This window comes from Lithobates pipiens, unplaced genomic scaffold (genome assembly GCF_037356315.1).
Source record: "Lithobates pipiens isolate NorthernLeopardFrog02 unplaced genomic scaffold, aLitPip1_a1.2 Scaffold_10, whole genome shotgun sequence".
NCBI lineage: Eukaryota > Metazoa > Chordata > Amphibia > Anura > Ranidae > Lithobates > Lithobates pipiens.
Window position 1 is genome coordinate 8,124,741 of NW_027507686.1, and position 21,707 is coordinate 8,146,447.

Below are 21,707 nucleotides of genomic sequence, written 5' to 3' on the forward strand. Positions count from 1 at the left end.
CCCAGGGCCCAATCTATATTAAAGACGGCCCTGTATAGTCCATAGAAAAAGATGATAGCAATGTGACCAGGCAGGGGGCGGACTGACCATTGGGCCACTCGGGCACTGCCCGAGGGCCCCCGGGCCACTAGGGGGCCCCATCATGGTTGCCAGCCTCAGGGAAAGTATGTAAAAACCTGTGGTGCACACCCTTATGCAACAGGGTGGCACAGTGGTGTAGTGGGTGGCACAGTGGTGTAGTGGGTAGCACTCTCACCTAGCAGTAACAAGGGTGGCTGGTTCAAATCCCAACCACGACACTACCTGCCTGGAGTTTGCATGTTCTCCCTGTGCCTGCGTGGGTTTCCTCTGGGTACGCCGGTTTCCTCCCACACTCCAAAGACATGCAGGTAGGTTAATTGGCTTCTGTCCAAAATTGGCCCTAGTATATGAATGGGGACCTTGGATTGTGGGCTCCTTGAGGGTAGGGACCGATGTGAGTGTGCAATGTACAGGGATGGGGACAATTGTAGACACTCACTCAGGTTGAACTGGATGGACTGGTGTCTTTAATCAACCTTACTAACTATGAAACTATGAAACAGACTGTGCACGCCTACGATTCACATAAAAATACATTTTCATGAATACAAGAAAAAAAAAAGTATTATAGGTGATAATTTAGGTGCAAAAATCATCAGTCTAAAAATTAAAAAATTTATTTTAATTAAAATGAATTACCTGATAACATAAAGTAACATGCATAAGATCAATAAACTAACCAATGGAATTATTATAATAACTCAAAAGGCTGCTGTAATTAGATTGCAGGTAGGTCTGTAACTGTCGTGTTTAAAGTGGAAGTAAACCCACTTTTTTAACTTTTACCTACAGGAAAGCCTATAATAAGGCTTACCTGTAGGTAAAAAAAATATCTCCTAAACCTGTACGGTTTAGGAGATATTCCCCTCGGTATGCGCCGCTGACTGCAGCGGCGCATGCGCACAAGGGGGTTCTCTCCGTGAAAATCCGGCAGCGCTCGCCCGGCCGGATTTAAATCTCCCGCGCGCATGCGCGGGAGTGACGATATCGCGGCTCCGGCCACTCACAGCGCCGGAGCCGCGATACCCGGAAGAGACGCCGAGGGAGCATGTCGGCTTCCTCGGCGTGGATCGGGCGAGATGTCGGGGCCTCGTTCTAAGGTAAGTATTTCATAATGAGCTAGTATGCGGTGCATACTAGCTCATTATGCCTTTTGCTTTGCAGGTTTAAAAAAAAAAAAAAAAAAAATGCGGGTTTACTACCGCTTTAAGCCAACAGATACATGCGTATCAAATCCGTGTTGTGTCATAGCCTATAGAAAAATAGATATAATAAAAGATCAAGGAATCCGTGTTGTGTCATAGTCTATAGAAAGTGATTATAACACAGGATAAAAGAATACCTTGAAAGTTGAAATAGTTATCAATGTGTGAATAGATTGAAAGAAAACAAGTTACCAGAAAAATCTGCATTAGATAATAACAGAAATACGATTGTCAAAAATATCATGAAAAAGGAGCCGATATTTCAAGGTAATATTTCGCCCTCTATTATAATCACAAGGAAGTATTTTTATTTATATTTATTTTTTATTTTACTCAAATACATTTTAGATTTCAGCGTTGTTTTTACATATCACTATTATATTTTCTTCATAATAAAAAACAATTAGTATTTTGTTCTTGAGTGTGTGTGTTATTTTATATATATATATATATATATATATATATATATATATATAACAATTAGTGTTTTTTTTTTATAGTAGTATATATTTTTTTATAGTAGTATATATAAAAAACAATTAGTATTTTGTTATTGAGTGTATGTGTTATTTTATTTATTATAATAATATAATAATAATAATAAAATAATACATACACGCAATAACAAAATACTAATTGTTTTTTATATATACTACTATAAAAAAAATACTACTATAAAAAATACTAATTATATATATATATATATATATATATATATATATATATATATATATATATATATATATATATATATATATATATATATATAAACAATTAGTATTTTTTTTATAGTAGTATATATTTTTTTATAGTAGTATATATAAAAAACAATTAGTATTTTGTGTGTATGTATTATTATTATATATATATATATATATATATATATATATATATATATATATATATATGTATGTGTATGTATGTATATATATATATATATATATATATATATATATATATATATATATATATATATATATATATATATATATATATATATATACAAACACAAGGGGGGGGGGGGGAATAATTATTTGATTCTCTGTAGATGTTGTAAGTTTGCCCACTTACAAAGAAATTAAAGGTCTATAATTTTTTTTATCATAGGTGTATTTTAAATGCTAGAGGCAGAATATCAACCCAAAATCCAGCAAGAACACATAATACAAATGTTATAAATTGAGTTGCAGTTCAGTGAGTAAAATAAATATTTGATCCCCAAGCAAAACATGACTTAGTGGTTGGTGGAGAAACCTTTGTTGGCAATCACAGAGGTCAGACGTTTCTTGTAGGTGGTGACCAGGTTTGCACATCTCAGGAGGGATTTTGCTCCTCTCTTCTCTACAGATCTTCTCTAAATCCTTAAAGTTTCTTGGCTGTCACTTGGCAACTCAAAGTTTCAGCTCCCTCCATACATTTTCTATAGGATGAAGGTCTGGGGATGGACTAGGCCAATCCATGACTTTAATGTGCTTCTTCTTCACCCCCTTTGTTGCCTTGGTGGTATGTTTTGGGTCATTGTCATGCTGGAAGACCCATCCATGACCCATCTTCAGTGTTCTTGCTGAGGGAAGAAGGTTCTCACCCAAGATTTTACAATACATGGCCCCGTCCATTGGCCCCTCAATGCGGCAAAGTCTGCTTGTACATTTAGCAGAGAAACAGCCCCAAAGCATCATGTTCCCACCTCCGTGCGTGACTGTAGGGATGGTGTTCTTAGGGTCATAGTCAGCATGTTTTTTCTTCCAAACACGGCGAGTCGATTTAATGCCAAATAGCTCAGTTTTGGTCTCACCTGACCACAGTATTTTCTCCCAATCCTTCTCAGAATTATTTAGATGTTAATTGGCAAACCTCAGATGGTCCTGTACATGTGCCTTCTTGAGGAGGGGGCCTTTCGGGGGCTGCAGGATTTCAATCCATGGTGGTGTATTGTGTTAGCAATGGTTGGTTTGGTGACTGTGGTCCCAACTGCCTGGAGATCCTTCACAAGCTCCTCCCATGTAGTTCTGGGCGGATCCCTCACTTTTCTCATCATCATTCTCACCCCATGAGGCGAAATCTTCCATGGAGCTCCAGACCGAGGGGGATTGATGGTTATTTTGTATTTCTTCCATTTGTGATTAATCGCTCCAACAGTTGTCTCCTTCTCACCAAGCTTCTTGCTGATGGTCTTGTAGCCCATTCCAGCCTTGTGCAGGTCCACAATCTTCTCCCTGATGTTCTTTGACAGCTTGTTGGTCTTTCCCCATGATGGTGAGGATTGGAGGGAAGAGATTCTGTGGACAGGTGTCTTTTATACACATAACCAGTTGTCGTTAGGAGCTCCTTCTTACATTGACAGGACTAATCTGTGTACCACATGAGCACCTACTGGAGCCAGTCTGTGGGAGCCAGAATTATTGTTGGTTGGTAGGGGATCAAATACTTTATTTCACTCACTGAACTGCAACTCAATTTATAACATTTGTAAAATTAGCTTTTTCTGGATTTTTGGTTGATATTCTGTCTCTATCATTTAAAATACACCTATGATAACAATCATAGACCCTTCATTTCTATGTAAGTGGGCAAATTGACAAAATCTGCAGGGGATTAAATAATTATTTTGCCCGCTGTACATATATATATATATACAGTGGTGTGAAAAAGTGTTTGCCCCCTTCCTCATTTCCTGTTCCTTTGCATGTTTGTCATACTTAAGTGTTTCGGAACATCAAACCAATTTAAACAATAGTCAAGGACAACACAAGTAAACACAAAATGCAATTTGTAAATGAAGGTGTTTATTATTAAAGGTGAAAAAAAATCCAAACCATCATGGCCCTGTGTGAAAAAGTGATTGCCCCCTAAACCTAATAACTGGTTGGGCCACCCTTAGCAGCAACAACTGCAACCAAGCGTTTGCGATAACGTGCAATGAGGCTTTTACAGCATCCTGGAGGAATTTTGGCCCACTCATCTTTGCAGAATTGTCCTAATTCAGTTACATTAGAGGGTTTTCGAGCATGAACGGCCTTTTTAAGGTCATACCACAACATCTCAATAGGATTCAGGTCAGGACTTTGGCTAGGCCACTCCAAAGTCTTCATTTTGTTTTTCTTCAGCCATTCGGTGGTGGACTTGCTGGTGTGTTTAGGATCATTGTCCTGCTGCAGAACCCAAGTTCGTTTCAGCTTGAGTACACGAACAGATGGTCGGACATTCTCCTTCAGGATCTCTTGGTAGACAGCAGAATTCATAGTTCCTTTTATCACGGCAAGTCTTCCAGGTCCTGAAGCAGCAAAACAGCCCCAGACCATCACACTACCACCACTATATTTTACTGTTGGTATAATGTTCTTTTTATGAAATGCAGTGTTCCTTCTACGCCAGATATACTTGGACACACACCTTCCAAAGAGTTCCACTTTTGTCTCATCGGTCCACAGAATGTTGTCCCAAAAGTCTTGGGGATCATCAAGATGTGTTGTGGAGAAATTGAGACGAGCTTTGATGTTCTTTTTGCTCAGCAGTGGTTTTCTCCTTGAAACTCTGCCATGCAGGCCATTTTTGCCCAGTATTTTCCTGATGGTGGAGGCATGAACGCTGACCTTAACTGAGGCAAGTGAGGCCTGCAGTTCCTTGGACGTTGTTGTGGGGTCTTTTGTGACCTCTTGGATGAGTCGTCGCTGCGCTCTTGGGGTAATTTTGGGCGGCCGGCCACTCCTGGGAAGGTTCACCACTGTTCCATGTCTTCGCCATTTGTGGATAATGGCTCTCACTGTGGTTCGCTGGATTCCCAAAGCTTTGGAAATGGCTTTATAACCCTTTCCAGACTGATAGATCTCAATTACTTTCTTTCTCAATTGTTCCTGAATTTCTTTGGGTCTCGGCATGATGTGTAGCTTTTAAGGATCTTCTGGTGGACCTTACTGTGTCAAGCAGCTCCTATTTAAGTGATGCCTTGATTGTGAACAGGTGTGGCAATAATCAGGCCTGGGTGTGGCTAGAGAAATTGAACTCAGGTGTGGACAACCACAGTTATAGTATGTTTTAACAAGGGGGGCAATCACTTTTTCACACAGGGCCATGATGGTTTGGATTTTTTTTCACCTTTAATAATAAACACCTTCATTTACAAATTGCATTTTGTGTTTACTTGTGTTGTCCTTGACTATTGTTTAAATTGGTTTGATGTTCCGAAACACTTAAGTGTGACAAACATGCAAAGGAACAGGAAATGAGGAAGGGGGCAAACACTTTTTCACACCACTGTATATAATCACTATACACAGTGGCATTTTATATTTTATAAAAAAATACATGTTTTGTACAGTGGTTTTTGCATTTAGATATCACTATTATTATCTCTGTTTGTTTACGTATTTCTTTATTTTTTACTCTGAATCACTTTTCTATGCACAATGACATTTTATATCCTACATTCTTTTATTGAAATATTACTATTTTAAATATTTATTTTGTGTGTATATATATATATATATATATATATATATATATAATTGTACTATCATATATAAATATATAATCACTTTTCTATACACAGTGAGGTTTTATAGTTTATAAAAAATACATTTTATATTCTACAGTTTTTTTTATTGAAATATCAAAATTTTTCATATTGTTTTTGTGTATCTATCTATATATATATGTGTATGTATGTATGTATATGTGTGTGTGTGTATATATATATATATATATATATATATACTGTATATAGATAGATATAGGTATAGATACACAAAAATATATTAATGAAAATAATAATATGAAAAATTTTGATATTTCAATAAAAAAAAAACTGAGAATATAAAATGTATTTTTTATAAACTATAAAATCTCATTGTGTATAGAAAAGTGATTATATATTATATATGATATTCCAATTTATATATATATATATATATATATATATATATTCTTTTCTATACACAATGCCATTTTATATTTTATAAACAATATGTTATATATTTTTGTACAGAACTTTTTGCATTTTAATATCACTATTATCTTTTTTTTTTTTTTTTCTACAATTTTCTACCAGATTGCTAGAAAAGGCTGTATAAATCATTAAGACATTTGTGCATTGCGTAGTGCTGTTAGTCTAACACTGGGGACTTGCTGAGAGGAGGAGTGAGCAAAGTGATGATGACATGCTGCTGCTCATTCACTGTCCAGCTTGCAGGCACAATGGACAAGCTGTACTACATCACTGTGGAATTTAGAAAAGTGAGGTTTGGGACCTGGCTGCGCTATTTGGCAGTGCTGCCTGGATTGCGAGCCTGGCCAAATCCTTTGATTGGTAGAACGGTGAAGATCGGTGTATTTTGCACTTGGATGCTTTCCTGGAGTAGAGCTTTAAGATACCTGGAGTTCTTCAGAAGTCCCATTATCAGGAACCTGTGTGAGCGGCGCTCGGCTCCCCTCGCTCGCATTATTCGGTGTAACAGAATCAATGTGACAAGATCATGGTCATCACTTTCAATTTTCACATGCTGTGACAGCAATACCGTGCCTGCCAAGAAGAGAAGCCAGGGAGTTTCTGCAACTCGGTGAAAGTAATTTAAAACAAAGATTGCAGAACTCTGCTAAATATCACTTCTATCTCACCGTATGACCTCCCGTCCAATGTCAGAGAAAACAACAACCCCCTTACATGAAGACTCTTCTCCTGCCCCTCGCTCTTCATACACACATGGGCAGAGCAAATACACAGCAAGACAATTAGGTGCTTCAGCAAGCACATCGACCACAAGAAGCATACTGGAGAGGAGAGCAGGGTGAGCAGTAGAATGACCTCATCAGTCTGCTGCTGTTCCCTCTCTGTCCAATCACAGGCTAGGGGCGGGAAGTGACCAAGCTTTATTGCTCTAACTCCAGTAGGGGAAAGACGGGTCACACAGGAGGACATACAGAAGAAAAAACAGGGCAAGTATGTGGCCACTTCTCCTCGGGATGCCATAGATAGGTAAGTCTGGATCGCTTCATCTCATTGGTCAACATTCTCCCAACTCAATATTATTTATTTATAAAATTATTCTCTGCGCTGGTTTAGGAGATCAGCAAATCTGTATATCAGCACATTCCAGGTAATATCTATCTATCTATCTATCTATCTATCTATCTATCTATCTACAGTATCTATCTATCTATCAATCTATCTATCTTGGATCGATTGATCTATCAATCTTAGATCTATCTATCTATCTATCTATCTATCTATCTATCTATCTATCTATCTATCTATCTATCTATCTATCTTATCTATCTAACTATCTAACTATCTATGTATCTATTAATCTATCTATCTATCATCAATCGATCTATCAATCTTAGATCAAGCTATCTCTATATATCTATCTATCTACCTATCTTGGATCGATTGATCTATCAATCTTAGATCTATCTATCCATCTATCTATCTATTTATCTATCTATCTATCATCAATCGATCTATCAATCTTAGATCAAGCTATCTCTATCTATCTATCTATCTATCTATCTATCTATCTTGGATCGATTGATCTATCTATCTATCTATCTATCTATCTATCTATCTATCTATCTATCTATCTATCTATCTATCTATCTATCTATCTATCTATCATCAATCGATCTATCAATCTTAGATCAAACTATCTCTATCTATCTATCTATCTATCTATATCTATCTATCATCTATCTATCTATCTATCTATCTATCTATCTATCTATCTATCTATCTATCTATCTATTAATTTATCTATCGATCTATCTCTATCTATCTATCTATCTATCTATCTATCTATCTATCTATCATCAATCAATCTATCAATCTTAGATCAAGCTATCTCTATCTATCTATCTATCTATCTTGGATCGATTGATCTATCTATCTATCTATCTATCTATCTATCTATCTATCTATCTATCTATCTATCTATCTATCTATCTATCATCAATCGATCTATCAATCTTAGATCAAACTATCTCTATCTATCTATCTATCTATCTATCTATCAATCAATCTAGTGATCTCTATTGCAGAATTGGAGAGACTTATCAGCTAACTCAGCTGTCAAAAGAAAACATCTGGGGCAGTCGGCCAAGTTTTTAAAATGAAACAATGTAAGGGATAAACTTCTGTGTGTTAAGAAAAATAAAAGGGCAAGTATGTGGCCACTACTCCTCGGGATGTCATAGATGGGTAAGTCTGGATTGCTTCATCTCATTGTTCAACATTCCCCCAAACTGAATATTATTTATTTATAAAATTATTCTCTGTGCCTGGTTTAGGAGATCAGCAAATCTGTATATCAGCACATTCCAGGTAATATCTATCTATCTATCTATCTATCTATCTATCTATCTATCTATCTATCTATCTATTAATTTATCTATCGATCTATCTCTATCTATCTATCTATCTATCTATCTATCTATCTATCTATCTATCTATTAGAGCTGCACAATTAATCGTTAACAAATCGTGATCTCGATTCAACCCCTCTAATGATCTCTATTGCAGAATTTGCAGATTCTTTCATATAACAAGTGGAGAGACTTATCAGCTCACTCAGCTGTCAAAAGAAAACATCTGGGCAGTCTGTCAAGTTTTTAAAATGAAACATTGTAACTAACTCTTCCTTCTTAGATCAAAGGGATAAACTTCTGTGTGTAAAAAAAAAAAAAAAAAAAAAAAAAATCCAGGCAGTCTGCCAAGTTTTTAAACAACTGTAAATGCAGAAAGTTTAACCACTTTTTCTGACACTTGTTTCTTAAGTTAAAATCAGTATTTTTTTCTAGAAAATTACTTGGAACCCCCAAACATTATATATATTTTAGCAGAGACCCTAGGGAATAAAATGTCAATTGCGGCAATATTTTATGTCACACTGTATTTGCCCAGCGGTCTTTCAAACGCATTTTTTTGTGAAAAAATACACTTCAATTAATAAAAAAAAAAAAAACATTAAAGTCTGCCCAATTTTTTTGTTTTAATGTGAAAGATGATGTTACGGTGTGTGAATCGTGATCTATCTTCTAAGCAAAAAAAAATGTGATTCTATCTATCTTAGATTGACCTATCTATCTATCTATCTATCTATCTATCTATCTATCTATCTATCTATCTATCTATCTATCTATCTATCTATCTATCTATCTATCTATCTATCTATATCTGCCTATCTATCTATCTATCTATCTATCTATCTATCTATCTATCTATCTATCTATCTATCTATCTTTTTATTTATCTATCTACACTATATTACAAAAGTATTGGGACACCTGCCTTTACACACACATGAACTTTATGAACCAGAAACGCATTTGTGAGGTCAGGCACTGATGTTGGAGGAGAAGGCCTGGCTCGCAGTCTCCGCTCTAATTCATCCCAAAAGGTGTTCTATCCGGTAGAGGTCAGGACTCTGTGCACGACAGTCAAGTTCCTCCACCCCAAATTCGCTCATCCATGTCTTTATGGACCGTGCTTTGCGGACTGGTGCGCAGTCATGTTGGAACAGGAAGGGGCCATCCCCAAAACTGTTCCCACAAAGTTGGGAGCATAAAATTGTCCAAAATGTATTGGAATGCTGACGCCTTAGGAGTTCCCTTCACAGGAACTAAGGGGGCCAAAGCCCAACCCCTGAAAAACAACCCCCCGCACCTTAATACCCCCTCCCCCCCTACACCATAATCCCCCCTCCACCAAATGATGTGGACCAGTACACAAAGCTCTGCGTTTCTATGGGGTGAACTTGCCCTAATAAAGCAAAGCCGACCTCCGCGGCTCTTTCCTATCACTTGTCACATTTGTTATTTTGCAACACAGAAGTATTTATCTCACTCCACTTTTTCTCAAAGAAAATGGAAACCGCCATAAACGAGCGAATAGATATAAATCCACAACTAAAAGTCGAATCATTTTCTTTTACCGCTGTGCAGTATGCTTATTTACAGCATTTTACATTCAGAACTTCAATATTTACAGAGAAATATATTTTATGTTATATAAGCCGAATCTGTGAGACATCCCGGGATCCTTCCCGGAGAATACCAGCAATGAGAAGTGCCGGATATCACACAATCTGCACATATATATGGAGACAAACGGGCCAATTACAGGTTTTTTTCTGTACACTTCACAGGAGACATACAGAACTCGGCTTCTGTCATTCACCGCAAGAAAAATATAATCGGATATAAAAATATATAAAAATCAGATATAAAAATATATAAAAATCGGATATAAAAATATATAAAAATCAGATATAAAAATATATAAAAATCGGATAAAAAAATATATCCGATCCCAAGTCTGCTTTATTATTACAGATAAACATCTATTACAGGACGACTCCATCACATCTGTATACAGAGAGAGTCCAACACCACCTCTTCATCCCACATACAGTGGTGTGAAAAAGTGTTTGCCCCCTTCCTCATTTCCTGTTCCTTTGCATGTTTGTCACACTTAAGTGTTTCGGAACATCAAACCAATTTAAACAATAGTCAAGGACAACACAAGTAAACACAAAATGCAATTTGTAAATTAAGGTGTTTATTATTAAAGGTGAAAAAAAATCCAAACCATCATGGCCCTGTGTGAAAAAGTGATTGCCCCCTTGTTAAAACATACTATAACTGTGGTTGTCCACACCTGAGTTCAATTTCTCTAGCCACACCCAGGCCTGATTATTGCCACACCTGTTCACAATCAAGGCATCACTTAAATAGGAGCTGCTTGACACAGTAAGGTCCACCAGAAGATCCTTAAAAGCTACACATCATGCCGAGACCCAAAGAAATTCAGGAACAATTGAGAAAGAAAGTAATTGAGATCTATCAGTCTGGAAAGGGTTATAAAGCCATTTCCAAAGCTTTGGGAATCCAGCGAACCACAGTGAGAGCCATTATCCACAAATGGCGAAGACATGGAACAGTGGTGAACCTTCCCAGGAGTGGCCGGCCGCCCAAAATTACCCCAAGAGCGCAGCGACGACTCATCCAAGAGGTCACAAAAGACCCCACAACAACGTCCAAGGAACTGCAGGCCTCACTTGCCTCAGTTAAGGTCAGCGTTCATGCCTCCACCATCAGGAAAAGACTGGGCAAAAATGGCCTGCATGGCAGAGTTCCAAGGAGAAAACCACTGCTGAGCAAAAAGAACACCAAAGCTCGTCTCAATTTCTCCACAACACATCTTGATGATCCCCAAGACTTTTGGGACAACATTCTGTGGACCCATGAGACAAAAGTGGAACTCTTTGGAAGGTGTGTGTCCAAGTATATCTGGCGTAGAAGGAACACTGCATTTCATAAAAAGAACATTATACCAACAGTAAAATATGGTGGTGGTAGTGTGATGGTCTGGGGCTATTTTGCTGCTTCAGGACCTGGAAGACTTGCCGTGATAAAAGGAACTATGAATTCTGCTGTCTACCAAGAGATCCTGAAGGAGAATGTCCGACCATCTGTTCGTGTACTCAAGCTGAAACGAACTTGGGTTCTGCAGCAGGACAATGATCCTAAACACACCAGCAAGTCCACCACCGAATGGCTGAAGAAAAACAAAATGAAGACTTTGGAGTGGCCTAGCCAAAGTCCTGACCTGAATCCTATTGAGATGTTGTGGTATGACCTTAAAAAGGCCGTTCATGCTCGAAAACCCTCTAATGTAACTGAATTAGGACAATTCTGCAAAGATGAGTGGGCCAAAATTCCTCCAGGACGCTGTAAAAGCCTCATTGCACGTTATCGCAAACGCTTGGTTGCAGTTGTTGCTGCTAAGGGTGGCCCAACCAGTTATTAGGTTTAGGGGGCAATCACTTTTTCACACAGGGCCATGATGGTTTGGATTTTTTTTCACCTTTAATAATAAACACCTTCATTTACAAATTACATTTTGTGTTTACTTGTGTTGTCCTTGACTATTGTTTAAATTGGTTTGATGTTCCGAAACACTTAAGTGTGACAAACATGCAAAGGAACAGGAAATGAGGAAGGGGGCAAACACTTTTTCACACCACTGTACATGTGCAGAACAAAAAGATTTGCTTCGTTTCCTTTCAATTCATTATTTACATGAATTCGTTTAATTCATTTTCGGAATTCGTTTTAGTTATTCAAACTTGAATCGATTCAAATTTTTCTAATACCATTTAAATTCGAATCGAATTCCATTCTAAATCAAATTTATTCTATTCAAAATTCGAAATTCGGAAGATGGTTATAATCTTTCTATATCATTCTATGCTATTGTTTTTTTCTATTGTATTATTTTATATTCTATTCTATTCTATTCTTTTCTATTTGAATTCAAATTCATTCTATTCAAAATTCAGGTTTTGGACAAAGATTATATTGTTATATTCTTTCTATTTTATTCTATTCTTTCCTATTGTTTTTTTTCTTTTCTTGTCTTTTTTTCTATTCTTCTTTTTTTCTATTCTTCTATTCTATATACATTTTTCTATTTATATTCTTCTATATAAATATATAATATATAATAACATATACTACAATATATTAATATAATAATATATATATATATATATATATATATATATATATATATATATATATATATATATATATATATATATATATATATATATATATATATATATATATATATATATATATATATATATATGTATATATATATATATATGTATATATATATATATATATGTATATATGTATATATATATATATATATATATATATATATATATATATGTATATATATATATATATATATATATGTATATATATATATATATGTATATATATATATATATATATATATATATATATATATATATATATATATATATATATGTATATATATATATCTCATTGCTACAACCATCTTCTGAAATTTGAATTCTATATATATTATTTCGAGAAAAATCACCATTTTCAATGTATTTATCCATGATATAGAGTGCAGTGAGCCCCTCTTTAATTCCGCTTTGATCTCATTCAGTAATGGGACATAATTTGCCAGGTAGAACAACTTGTCGGCGGTAGGTGTCAAATTGAATTCCTAGATATGGTAACTCTCTTTTCACCCATGTGAATGGAAATTACCCTTTTGTAATGCAAGTTCTTCATTTTTTTTCCCACACTCCTGTATTTAATATTTCTGTTTAAATGGGGTTTATTTTAACCACTTAAGCCCCGGGCTATTTGGCTGGCCAAAGACCAGAGCACTTTTTTTGCGATTCGGCACTTCGTCGCTTTAACTGACAATTGTGCGGTCGTGCCACGTGGCTCCCCTCCCCCTTCCTTTCCCCTTCCCCCCTCTTCCCCTTTTGCTTCCCCCCCTCCCCCATGCATTGGTACTATGTATACATGTATCTCTTCTTTTATTTTCTAGATTGCCTTTTTTTTCTAAAACAAACGTGCATAACGAATGATCCCTGAAGAAGGCGTATAGTAAGACTCCGTAACGCGTAGGCTACATCGAATGCACTTCGAATGCACATCGAATGCACAGTGTTCACTTATCCATTTGTATTTTTGAATGCATGTGTTCATTATGATTCAGTTCGAGAACACTAAGCCCCTGTACACACGGTCCGAGATTTCGACAACCAAATTCGTCAGATTTTGTCCATCGCATTCTGTCCGTCGGATTTTGTCCGAAACTGTTGCATACACACAGTCGGACAAAGATGTCGAAAAATCCGATCATTCAGAACATGATGACGTTATTTCGTTACGATGGGACTACGTTCAGGCTAGTAGCCAATAGCTTTGGTGTAGGAATTTGATCTGAGCATGCGTGGCACTTTGTCCGATCGAAATTCTCGACACATGATCGGAGTATGTCCGATCGAACCAGTTTGTCGGAAAATATTTCCAGCAAGTTTGAAAATTTGGTCCGATGGATATTCCGACGGAATCAGTCCGATGCATACCACACACAGTCGGATTATCCGACAACACAGTCCGATAGGACACATTCCGACGGATTCTCCGACCGTGTGTACAAGGGCTAAGCCTGCAGAAAAATAATATGTACACACTGTTTCAAATAACATGACTATATGAAGGAAACAATATTTTATGTTTTGAATACTTATTATATGTTTTTCCTTATTTTTTCCTTTTTTGATACTTTGTATAAATAAAGATACGTTATACTTTTTTTTACAATTTTTTGTAAGTTTCACAGTCTATGCTTATAAAGTCCCGCCCTTTTTTGAGGGGAAAACTTTGGATATTTCCCAAACAAACATTGACGTCCTTTCCCCCCCCCCCACAAATAGAGTTTTCTTTTGGTGGTATTTGATCACCTCTGCGGTTTTTATTTTTTCCGCTGTAAACAAAAAAAGAGTGTTGAATTTGAAAAAAAAAAAAAACACATTATTTTTTGCCATAATAAATATCCCCAAAAAACATATAAAAAATAAATAAATTTCCCTCGGTTTAGGCCGATACATATTCTTCTACATATTTTTGATTTAAAAAAAACGCAATAAGCGTTTATTTATTGGTTTGCATAAAAGTTATATTGTCTACAAAATAGGGGATAGTTTTATTGAATTTTTATTAATATTTTTTTTTTTTTACTAGTAATGGTGGTGATCAGCGATTTTTATCATGACTGCGACATTATGGCGGACACGTCGGACACTTTTGGTGCTATTTTGGGACTGTTCACATTTACAGTGATCAGTGCGATTAAAAATGCATTGATTACTGTGTAAATGTGACTGGCAGTAAAGGGGGTTAACCAGGAGGGGGCGCTGCAGGGGCTAAGTGTGTCCTAGGGAGTGATTCTAACTGTAGGGGGGAGAGGCTACGCGTGTCACGACACTGATCACCCCGCCTCCGATTACAGGAAGCTGTGTCCTATCACTAGGAAGAAAGGGGAAATGCTTGTTTACATCAGCATTTCCTCGTTCTTCCGCTCCGTGAGACGATCGAGGGTATCCCGGCGGACATCGAGTCCGCAGGACCCCGTAATCACACTCGCAGAGCTCGTGGCAGGGTCGTGTGTGCGACCACACGGTGGCAAATTCAAAGGGAACGTACCTGTACGCCCATTTGCCTGTCCACGCCATTCTGTGGACGTAAATGTTGGTGCGGCAGTTGGCAAGTCGTTAAAATTCGAGAGTTCGCCATATTTTTTTTATCTCTTTGATTATGTTTGGAAGCATCACCCTTGGGTTGGTTATATACATAAGGACATCGTCTGTGTATGCTGCGATTTTATATTCCTCTTCACCCAACCACGGCAACCCAGAACTTGTGGTCCACCACAACAGACTGACATGTTGTTTCCCTTCACTTCCGGCACGCCGCCTACGTCATCCTGAGCACTTGGCTCCAGCCAGCTAGTTCGGCTCTCCTGGTCCCATTCCTCGGCGGTGGACATTACATCATACCGCCTGTACCGTCTTCTGTTCTACTCTTCTCCTCTTCAGGAGATGTTGCCTCGTCGCTGTCTCCAGTCACTATGACAGGACACGCGGCGTGCGGCGACTTATATAGGGACATCACCGGATGATGTCCCGCCCATTATGATGTCACAGCCTCAGAGGATGCTGAGACTGTGACATCATAATGGGCGGGGACATCATCCGGTGATGTCCCTATATAAGTCGCCGCACGCCGCGTGTCCTGTCATAGTGACTGGAGACAGCGACGAGGCAACATCTCCTGAAGAGGAGAAGAGAAGAACAGAAGACGGGGGCAGAGGTGACAGAAGACCGGGCCACCGCTTGTAAAAGAGCCAGAAGAAGGCGTGTGGCCCGGCAAGAAGAACCGAAGAGGGGGACAAGACCCCCGAAGTCGGAAGAAGAGGGCGGCGGCGAAGAAGAAAGCCGGGCTCCTCCGCTAGTAAAAGAGCCAGAAGAAGTCGCGTGGCCCGGCAAGAAGAACCGAAGAGGGGGACAGGACCCCCGAAGTCGGAAGAAGAGGGCGGCGGCGAAGAAGAAAGCTGGGCTCCTCCGCTAGTAAAAGAGCTAGCAGAAGATAGCGGAGGAGTCCGGCGAGAAGACCCCCGAAGACGGAAGAAGACCCCCGGAGCTGTGCAATAAACTATTTTAACCCTTGTGTGTTGTGTTTTTTTTTTTTTCACAGGTGAATAGGTAGGGGTACATTGTACCCCATACTCATTCACATAGGGTGGGGGGCCGGGATCCGGGGGCCCCCTTATTAAAGGGGGCTCATGGATTCCGATAAGCCCCCCGCCCGCAGACCCTGACAACCAATGGCCAGGGTTGTCGGGAAGAGGCCCTTGTCCTCATCAACTTGGGGACAAGGTGCTTTGGGGTGGGGGGGCCTCCTTCTCCAAGGCACCCCCCAGGTATGGCTCAGGAGGGGGGGGGGGCGCGCTCGCTCGTCCCCACCCCCTTTCCTGGCCGGCCGGGTAGCGTGCTCGGATAAGGGTCTGGTATGGATTAGGCGTAGGGGGTTCCCCTTAAAATCAATACCAGACCTAAGGGCCTGGTATGCACTCGGAGGGGGAACCCACGCCAAAATGTTTTAATAAATTTGGCGCGGAGTTCCCTCTTGAGAGCTGATAATTCTGAGAGTCGCCTCCGTATAGACGGAGATCCGACTTGTAGGCGACCTCCATTGAAATCAATGGGTACCGGTCGCCTACAAGTCGGATTGAAGTAGTAGAGGAACCTTTTCTGAAGTCGGAGCGAATTCAGTAGTGTGCATTAAGACGGCTCTCATTCATTTACATTGATTTTTACATGTTGTCGACCTGAGGCGACTAGGGGCGACCTGAAGTCAGATCTGAGTCGCCCCTGTGTGAACAGTCTCTAACACTCCACATCATACTGAACACACCGTCCCCACCGTGAAACATGGTGGTGGCAGCATCATGTTTTGGGGATGCTTTTCTTCAGCGGGGACAGGGAATCTGGTCAGAGTTGATGGGAAGATGGATGGAGCCAAATACAGGGCAATCTTAGAAGAAAACCGTGATGCCGCGCACACACGAGCGGAACTTCCAACAGAGAAAGTCAGACAGGAGCTTTTCATCGTATATTCCGATTGTGTGTGGGCCCCATCGGACTTTTTACGTCGAAAATTCTGACGGACCTAGAAAGAGAACATGTTCTAAATTTTTCCGCCGGAACCAATTCCTATCGGGAAAACCGCTCGTCTATATGCTGTTCCAACGTACCAAAAAGAGCGCATCATCTGAAGCAAGTACGAGACGTAAGCTATTGGCTACTGGCTATTGAACTTCCTGTTTCTAGTCCTGTTGTACGTCACTGCGTTCTTGACGGTTGGACTTTGGTGTGACCGTGTGTACGCAAGACAGCTTGAGCGGAATTCTGTCGGAATTCCATCTGAGAAACCTTCAGAGCTTATTCCGATGGAAAAACCGCTCGTGTGTACGCGGCATTAGAGTCTACAAAAGCCTTGAGACCGGGGCGGAGGTTCCCCTTCCAGCAGGACAACGACCCGAAACATCCAGCCAGAGCTACAATGGAATGGTTTAGATCAAAGCATATTCATGTGTTAGAATGGCCCAGTCACAGTCCAGACCTGAATCCAACTGAGAATCTGTGGCAAGACTTGAAAATCGCTGTTCACAGACGCTCTCCATCCAATCTGACAGAGCTTGAGATATTTTGTAAAGAAGAATGGGCAGAAATGTCCCTCTCTAGATGTGCAAAGCGTGTAGAGCAGGGATATGTAATTACCGTATATACTCGAGTATAGGCCGACCCGAATATAAGCCGAGGCCCCCAATTTACCCCCAAAAAAACTGGCAAACTTATTGACTCGTGTATAAGCCGAGGGTGAGACATGCCTGTCCATCCCTGTGTGTGTGTCCGTCCATCCCTGTGTGTCCGTCCATCCCTGTGTGTCCGTCCATCCCTGTGTGTCCGTCCATCCATCCCTGTGTGTGTGTGTGTCCATCCATCCATCCATCCCTGTGTGTGTGTGTCTCCATCCATCCATCCATCCATCCCTGTGTGTGTGTGTCTCCATCCATCCATCCCTGTGTGTGTGTGTGTCTCCATCCATCCATCCATCCATCCCTGTGTGTGTGTGTGTGTGTGTGTGTGTGTGTGTGTGTGTGTGTGTGTGTGTGTGTGTGTGTGTGTGTGTGTGTGTCCAGCCTACCTTTGTCCCGAGCCTCCGTCCCGTGCCTTGCCTCCTTGCCTCCGTCCCGTGCCGTGACTTGCCTCCTTGCATCCGTCCCGTGCCTTGCCTCCTTGCATCCGTCCCGTGTCGTGCCGTGCCTTGCCGCCGCCGTCCCGTCCCGTCCCGTGCCGTGCCTTCCCTTGCCTCCGTCCCGTGCCCTCTTCGTCGGCGGCCATTGTAAAGTTCAAAAGCTGCACCGCCGCCTTCGCCTGTGATAGGCGGAACACTGAATTTCCCAGCAGCCTGTGTTCCGCCTATCACAGACGTCGTATCATCCTCGTCCGTAGTACGAGGATGATACGATGTCCGTGATAGGCGGAACACAGGCTGCTGGGAAATTCAGTGTTCCGCCTATCACAGGCGAAGGCGGAGCCGGAGGCGCGGCTTTTGAATAGAATGGCCGCTGTCTGTCTGCTCGACACGCTGATCGAGCGGGCAGACAGCGATGACTCGAGTATAAGCCGAGGGGGGCACTTTCAGCCTCAAAAAAGAGGCTGAAAATCTCGGCTTATACTCGAGTATATACGGTAGCTGACCTCCAGCTGTTGCAGAACTACAATTTCCATGAGGCATAGCAAGACTCTGACAGCCACAAGCATGACACCCAGAGGCAGAGGCATGATGGGACTTGTAGTTTTGCAACAGTTGGAGGCCCGCTAATTGCATATCCCTGGTGTAGAGACATCCCCAAAAAGACTTGCAGCTGTAATTGCAGAGAATTGACTCTGGGGGGCGCCATACAAATGTATTATTTATTTGTAAAACATTTTGAAAACTATTTATCATTTTCCTTCCACTTCACAATTATGTGCCACTTTGTGTTGGTCTATAACATAAAATCCCAATAAAATACATTTATGTTTTTGGTAGTAACATGACAAAATGTGAAAAATGTCAAGAGGTATGAATACTTATTCAAGGCACTGTAAACTTGCCTAATATCATCAGCAATATATAGCAGTCTTGTGACTTCTATCGGTGTCTGGTCAAAGCTTGTAGGAGGAGTTTTCATTCTACTCTGACTGTGCTTTGAGGCTGCAGGACCCCCTGCCCCTCTTCCTGGACAGTGCTGATTGGCCCTGTGCTGATCACATGCCCTCTTCCAAGGAAAAAAAAAAAAACTCTCTAGCAATTCACACCAAACTGAGCATGTGCAGCAGGGGTCTCAAACTGGCGGCCCTCCAGCTGTTGCAAAACTACAAGTCCCATCATGCCTCTGCCTGTGGGAGTCATGCTTGTAACTGTCAGCCTTGCAATGCCCCATGGGACTTGTAGTTTCGCAACAGCTGGAGGGCCGCAAGTTTGAGACCTCTGATGTGCAGAGTGTCCCCACCCCAAGGCTCTGTTCTATCAGCAGATGGATTGGGGATGGTGGAAGAAGAGGAGGATCAGAGAAGACAGGATCACACAGCCTTTTTACACAATGTGGAGAATTAATCCTTTAGGTTTCACAGTGAGTATAACAAGCATGCTTTACTGCAGGGATATGCAATTAGCGGACCTCCAGCTGTTGCAGAACTACAGGTCCCATGAGGCATAGCAAGACTCTGACAGCCACAAGCATGACACCCAGAGGCAGAGGCATGATGGGACTTGTAGTTTTGCAACAGCTGGAGGTCCGCTAATTGCATATCCCTGCTTTACTGCATATACAGGCTGATTTTACAGTCGTGGGTTTAGTAACACTTTAAAGAGGAAGTAAACCCTGATGAGTTTACTTCCTCTTTGCCTCCCTGCAAAGGTAAAGCATAATGGACTACTATGCATCGCATCGCATCGCATCGCATAGTAGTCCATTATGTGTCACTTACCTGACACAGGAGCCAGCGAAGTCACCGCTGTCCCCTGTAGTTCTGAGTGTCCATCTTCTTGGTGGGTCTCGCTGCTCTGGCGCTGTGATTCACCGGAGCAGCGATGGCATCACTCCCGCGCATGCACACGGGAGCCGACACTCGCGGCATATCGCCGTGATCTGCGGCTTGCCCAGTGCTCCTGCACGCCACGGTGGCTGTCTTCAGGTAAATATCTCCTAAACTGTGTAGGGGTTTAGGAGATATTTCTTGGACCTACAGGTAAGACTTAATCTAGGCTTACCTGTAGGTCAAAGTGGTTTGTAAGGGTTTACAACCACTTTAAATAGTTCAGATAATTCTGATGGACACAATACAGCGTGCCCAATGTTTTCAGCAGAGATGCGGCATTCTTCCCATTCCCTCAGTGAAAACAAATTTGTCAATTCCAAAAATATTTGAAACACGCCTTTAGCGTGATCCTTGAAACACAATGGAAAAGTCAGACCGCACAGCTAGCGTGACCGGGGGGGGGGGCATTTCTTTTTTTTTTTTTGACTCCCGGAAGATGATTATGGCTGTCTGCTGAATAAATTCTTCGTATTTAGCCATGGTAAGACAGCATTCAAGTCATGTTCAAGGTCAATCCACTTATGTTCCGTAATTAGAGCAGACATATTGAAATGAAGCGGATCTCGGCTACATCACACTGGAAACCTCATTTATCAGCAGACCGGTTATGACAAACATTTTCACCAATTAATGAATGACTCTTTCCTCCGACGATGTTTATGTACTTTACAGTTTAAAGTGACAACGTCTTGGCTTCTTGAAGAGTTTAACGAACCGACTGAACTTGTTTGGCCAAGATCGGATTTCCCGATGGAGGTCTGGAGCCCGCCAAGCAACAAATCAGTAAGATTGCGCAGACAGGTCAGGTGTGCACATAGAAGAATGCATGTGGAAAATGCGAAATGCGGGTAGAAGTCTATATTTAAAGAGCTGGTTGATAAGAGATCAGCGTTCAGTAGCGCATCCCATTTCAACAGAGAAAAAGGAGGAAAGGGCAGGTGGGACTTTTAAAGTACCAAGGAGTAGAATAATCAATCGATTTAGAAAAATATACATTTTATTTCACCACCTGATGGCGGCCACAACGCGGATGTGAATTCCTGGGAGGCCGTTATATGACGACATCCCCTCTGCACGCTCCCTCCGCGCGCTGTGATCACTGAGTCAATGAGACTCGGGTGATCACCGATCCAAGTAAGTTGCTGGTCCCGGCCCCTTACCATGTGATCAGCTGTCGGTCAATGACAGCTGATCACATGATCAAAACAAAAGCTCGTGATTGTTTTTTTTTCTTCTCCTCACTAAGGATGAGCCGAACAACCCCCCCCCCCCGCCCCTGTTCGGTTCGCACCAGAACCTGCGAACAGACCTAAACTTCGTGCGAACTTTAGAACCCTATTAAAGTCTATGGGACTCGAACGTTCACAAACTAAAGTGCTAA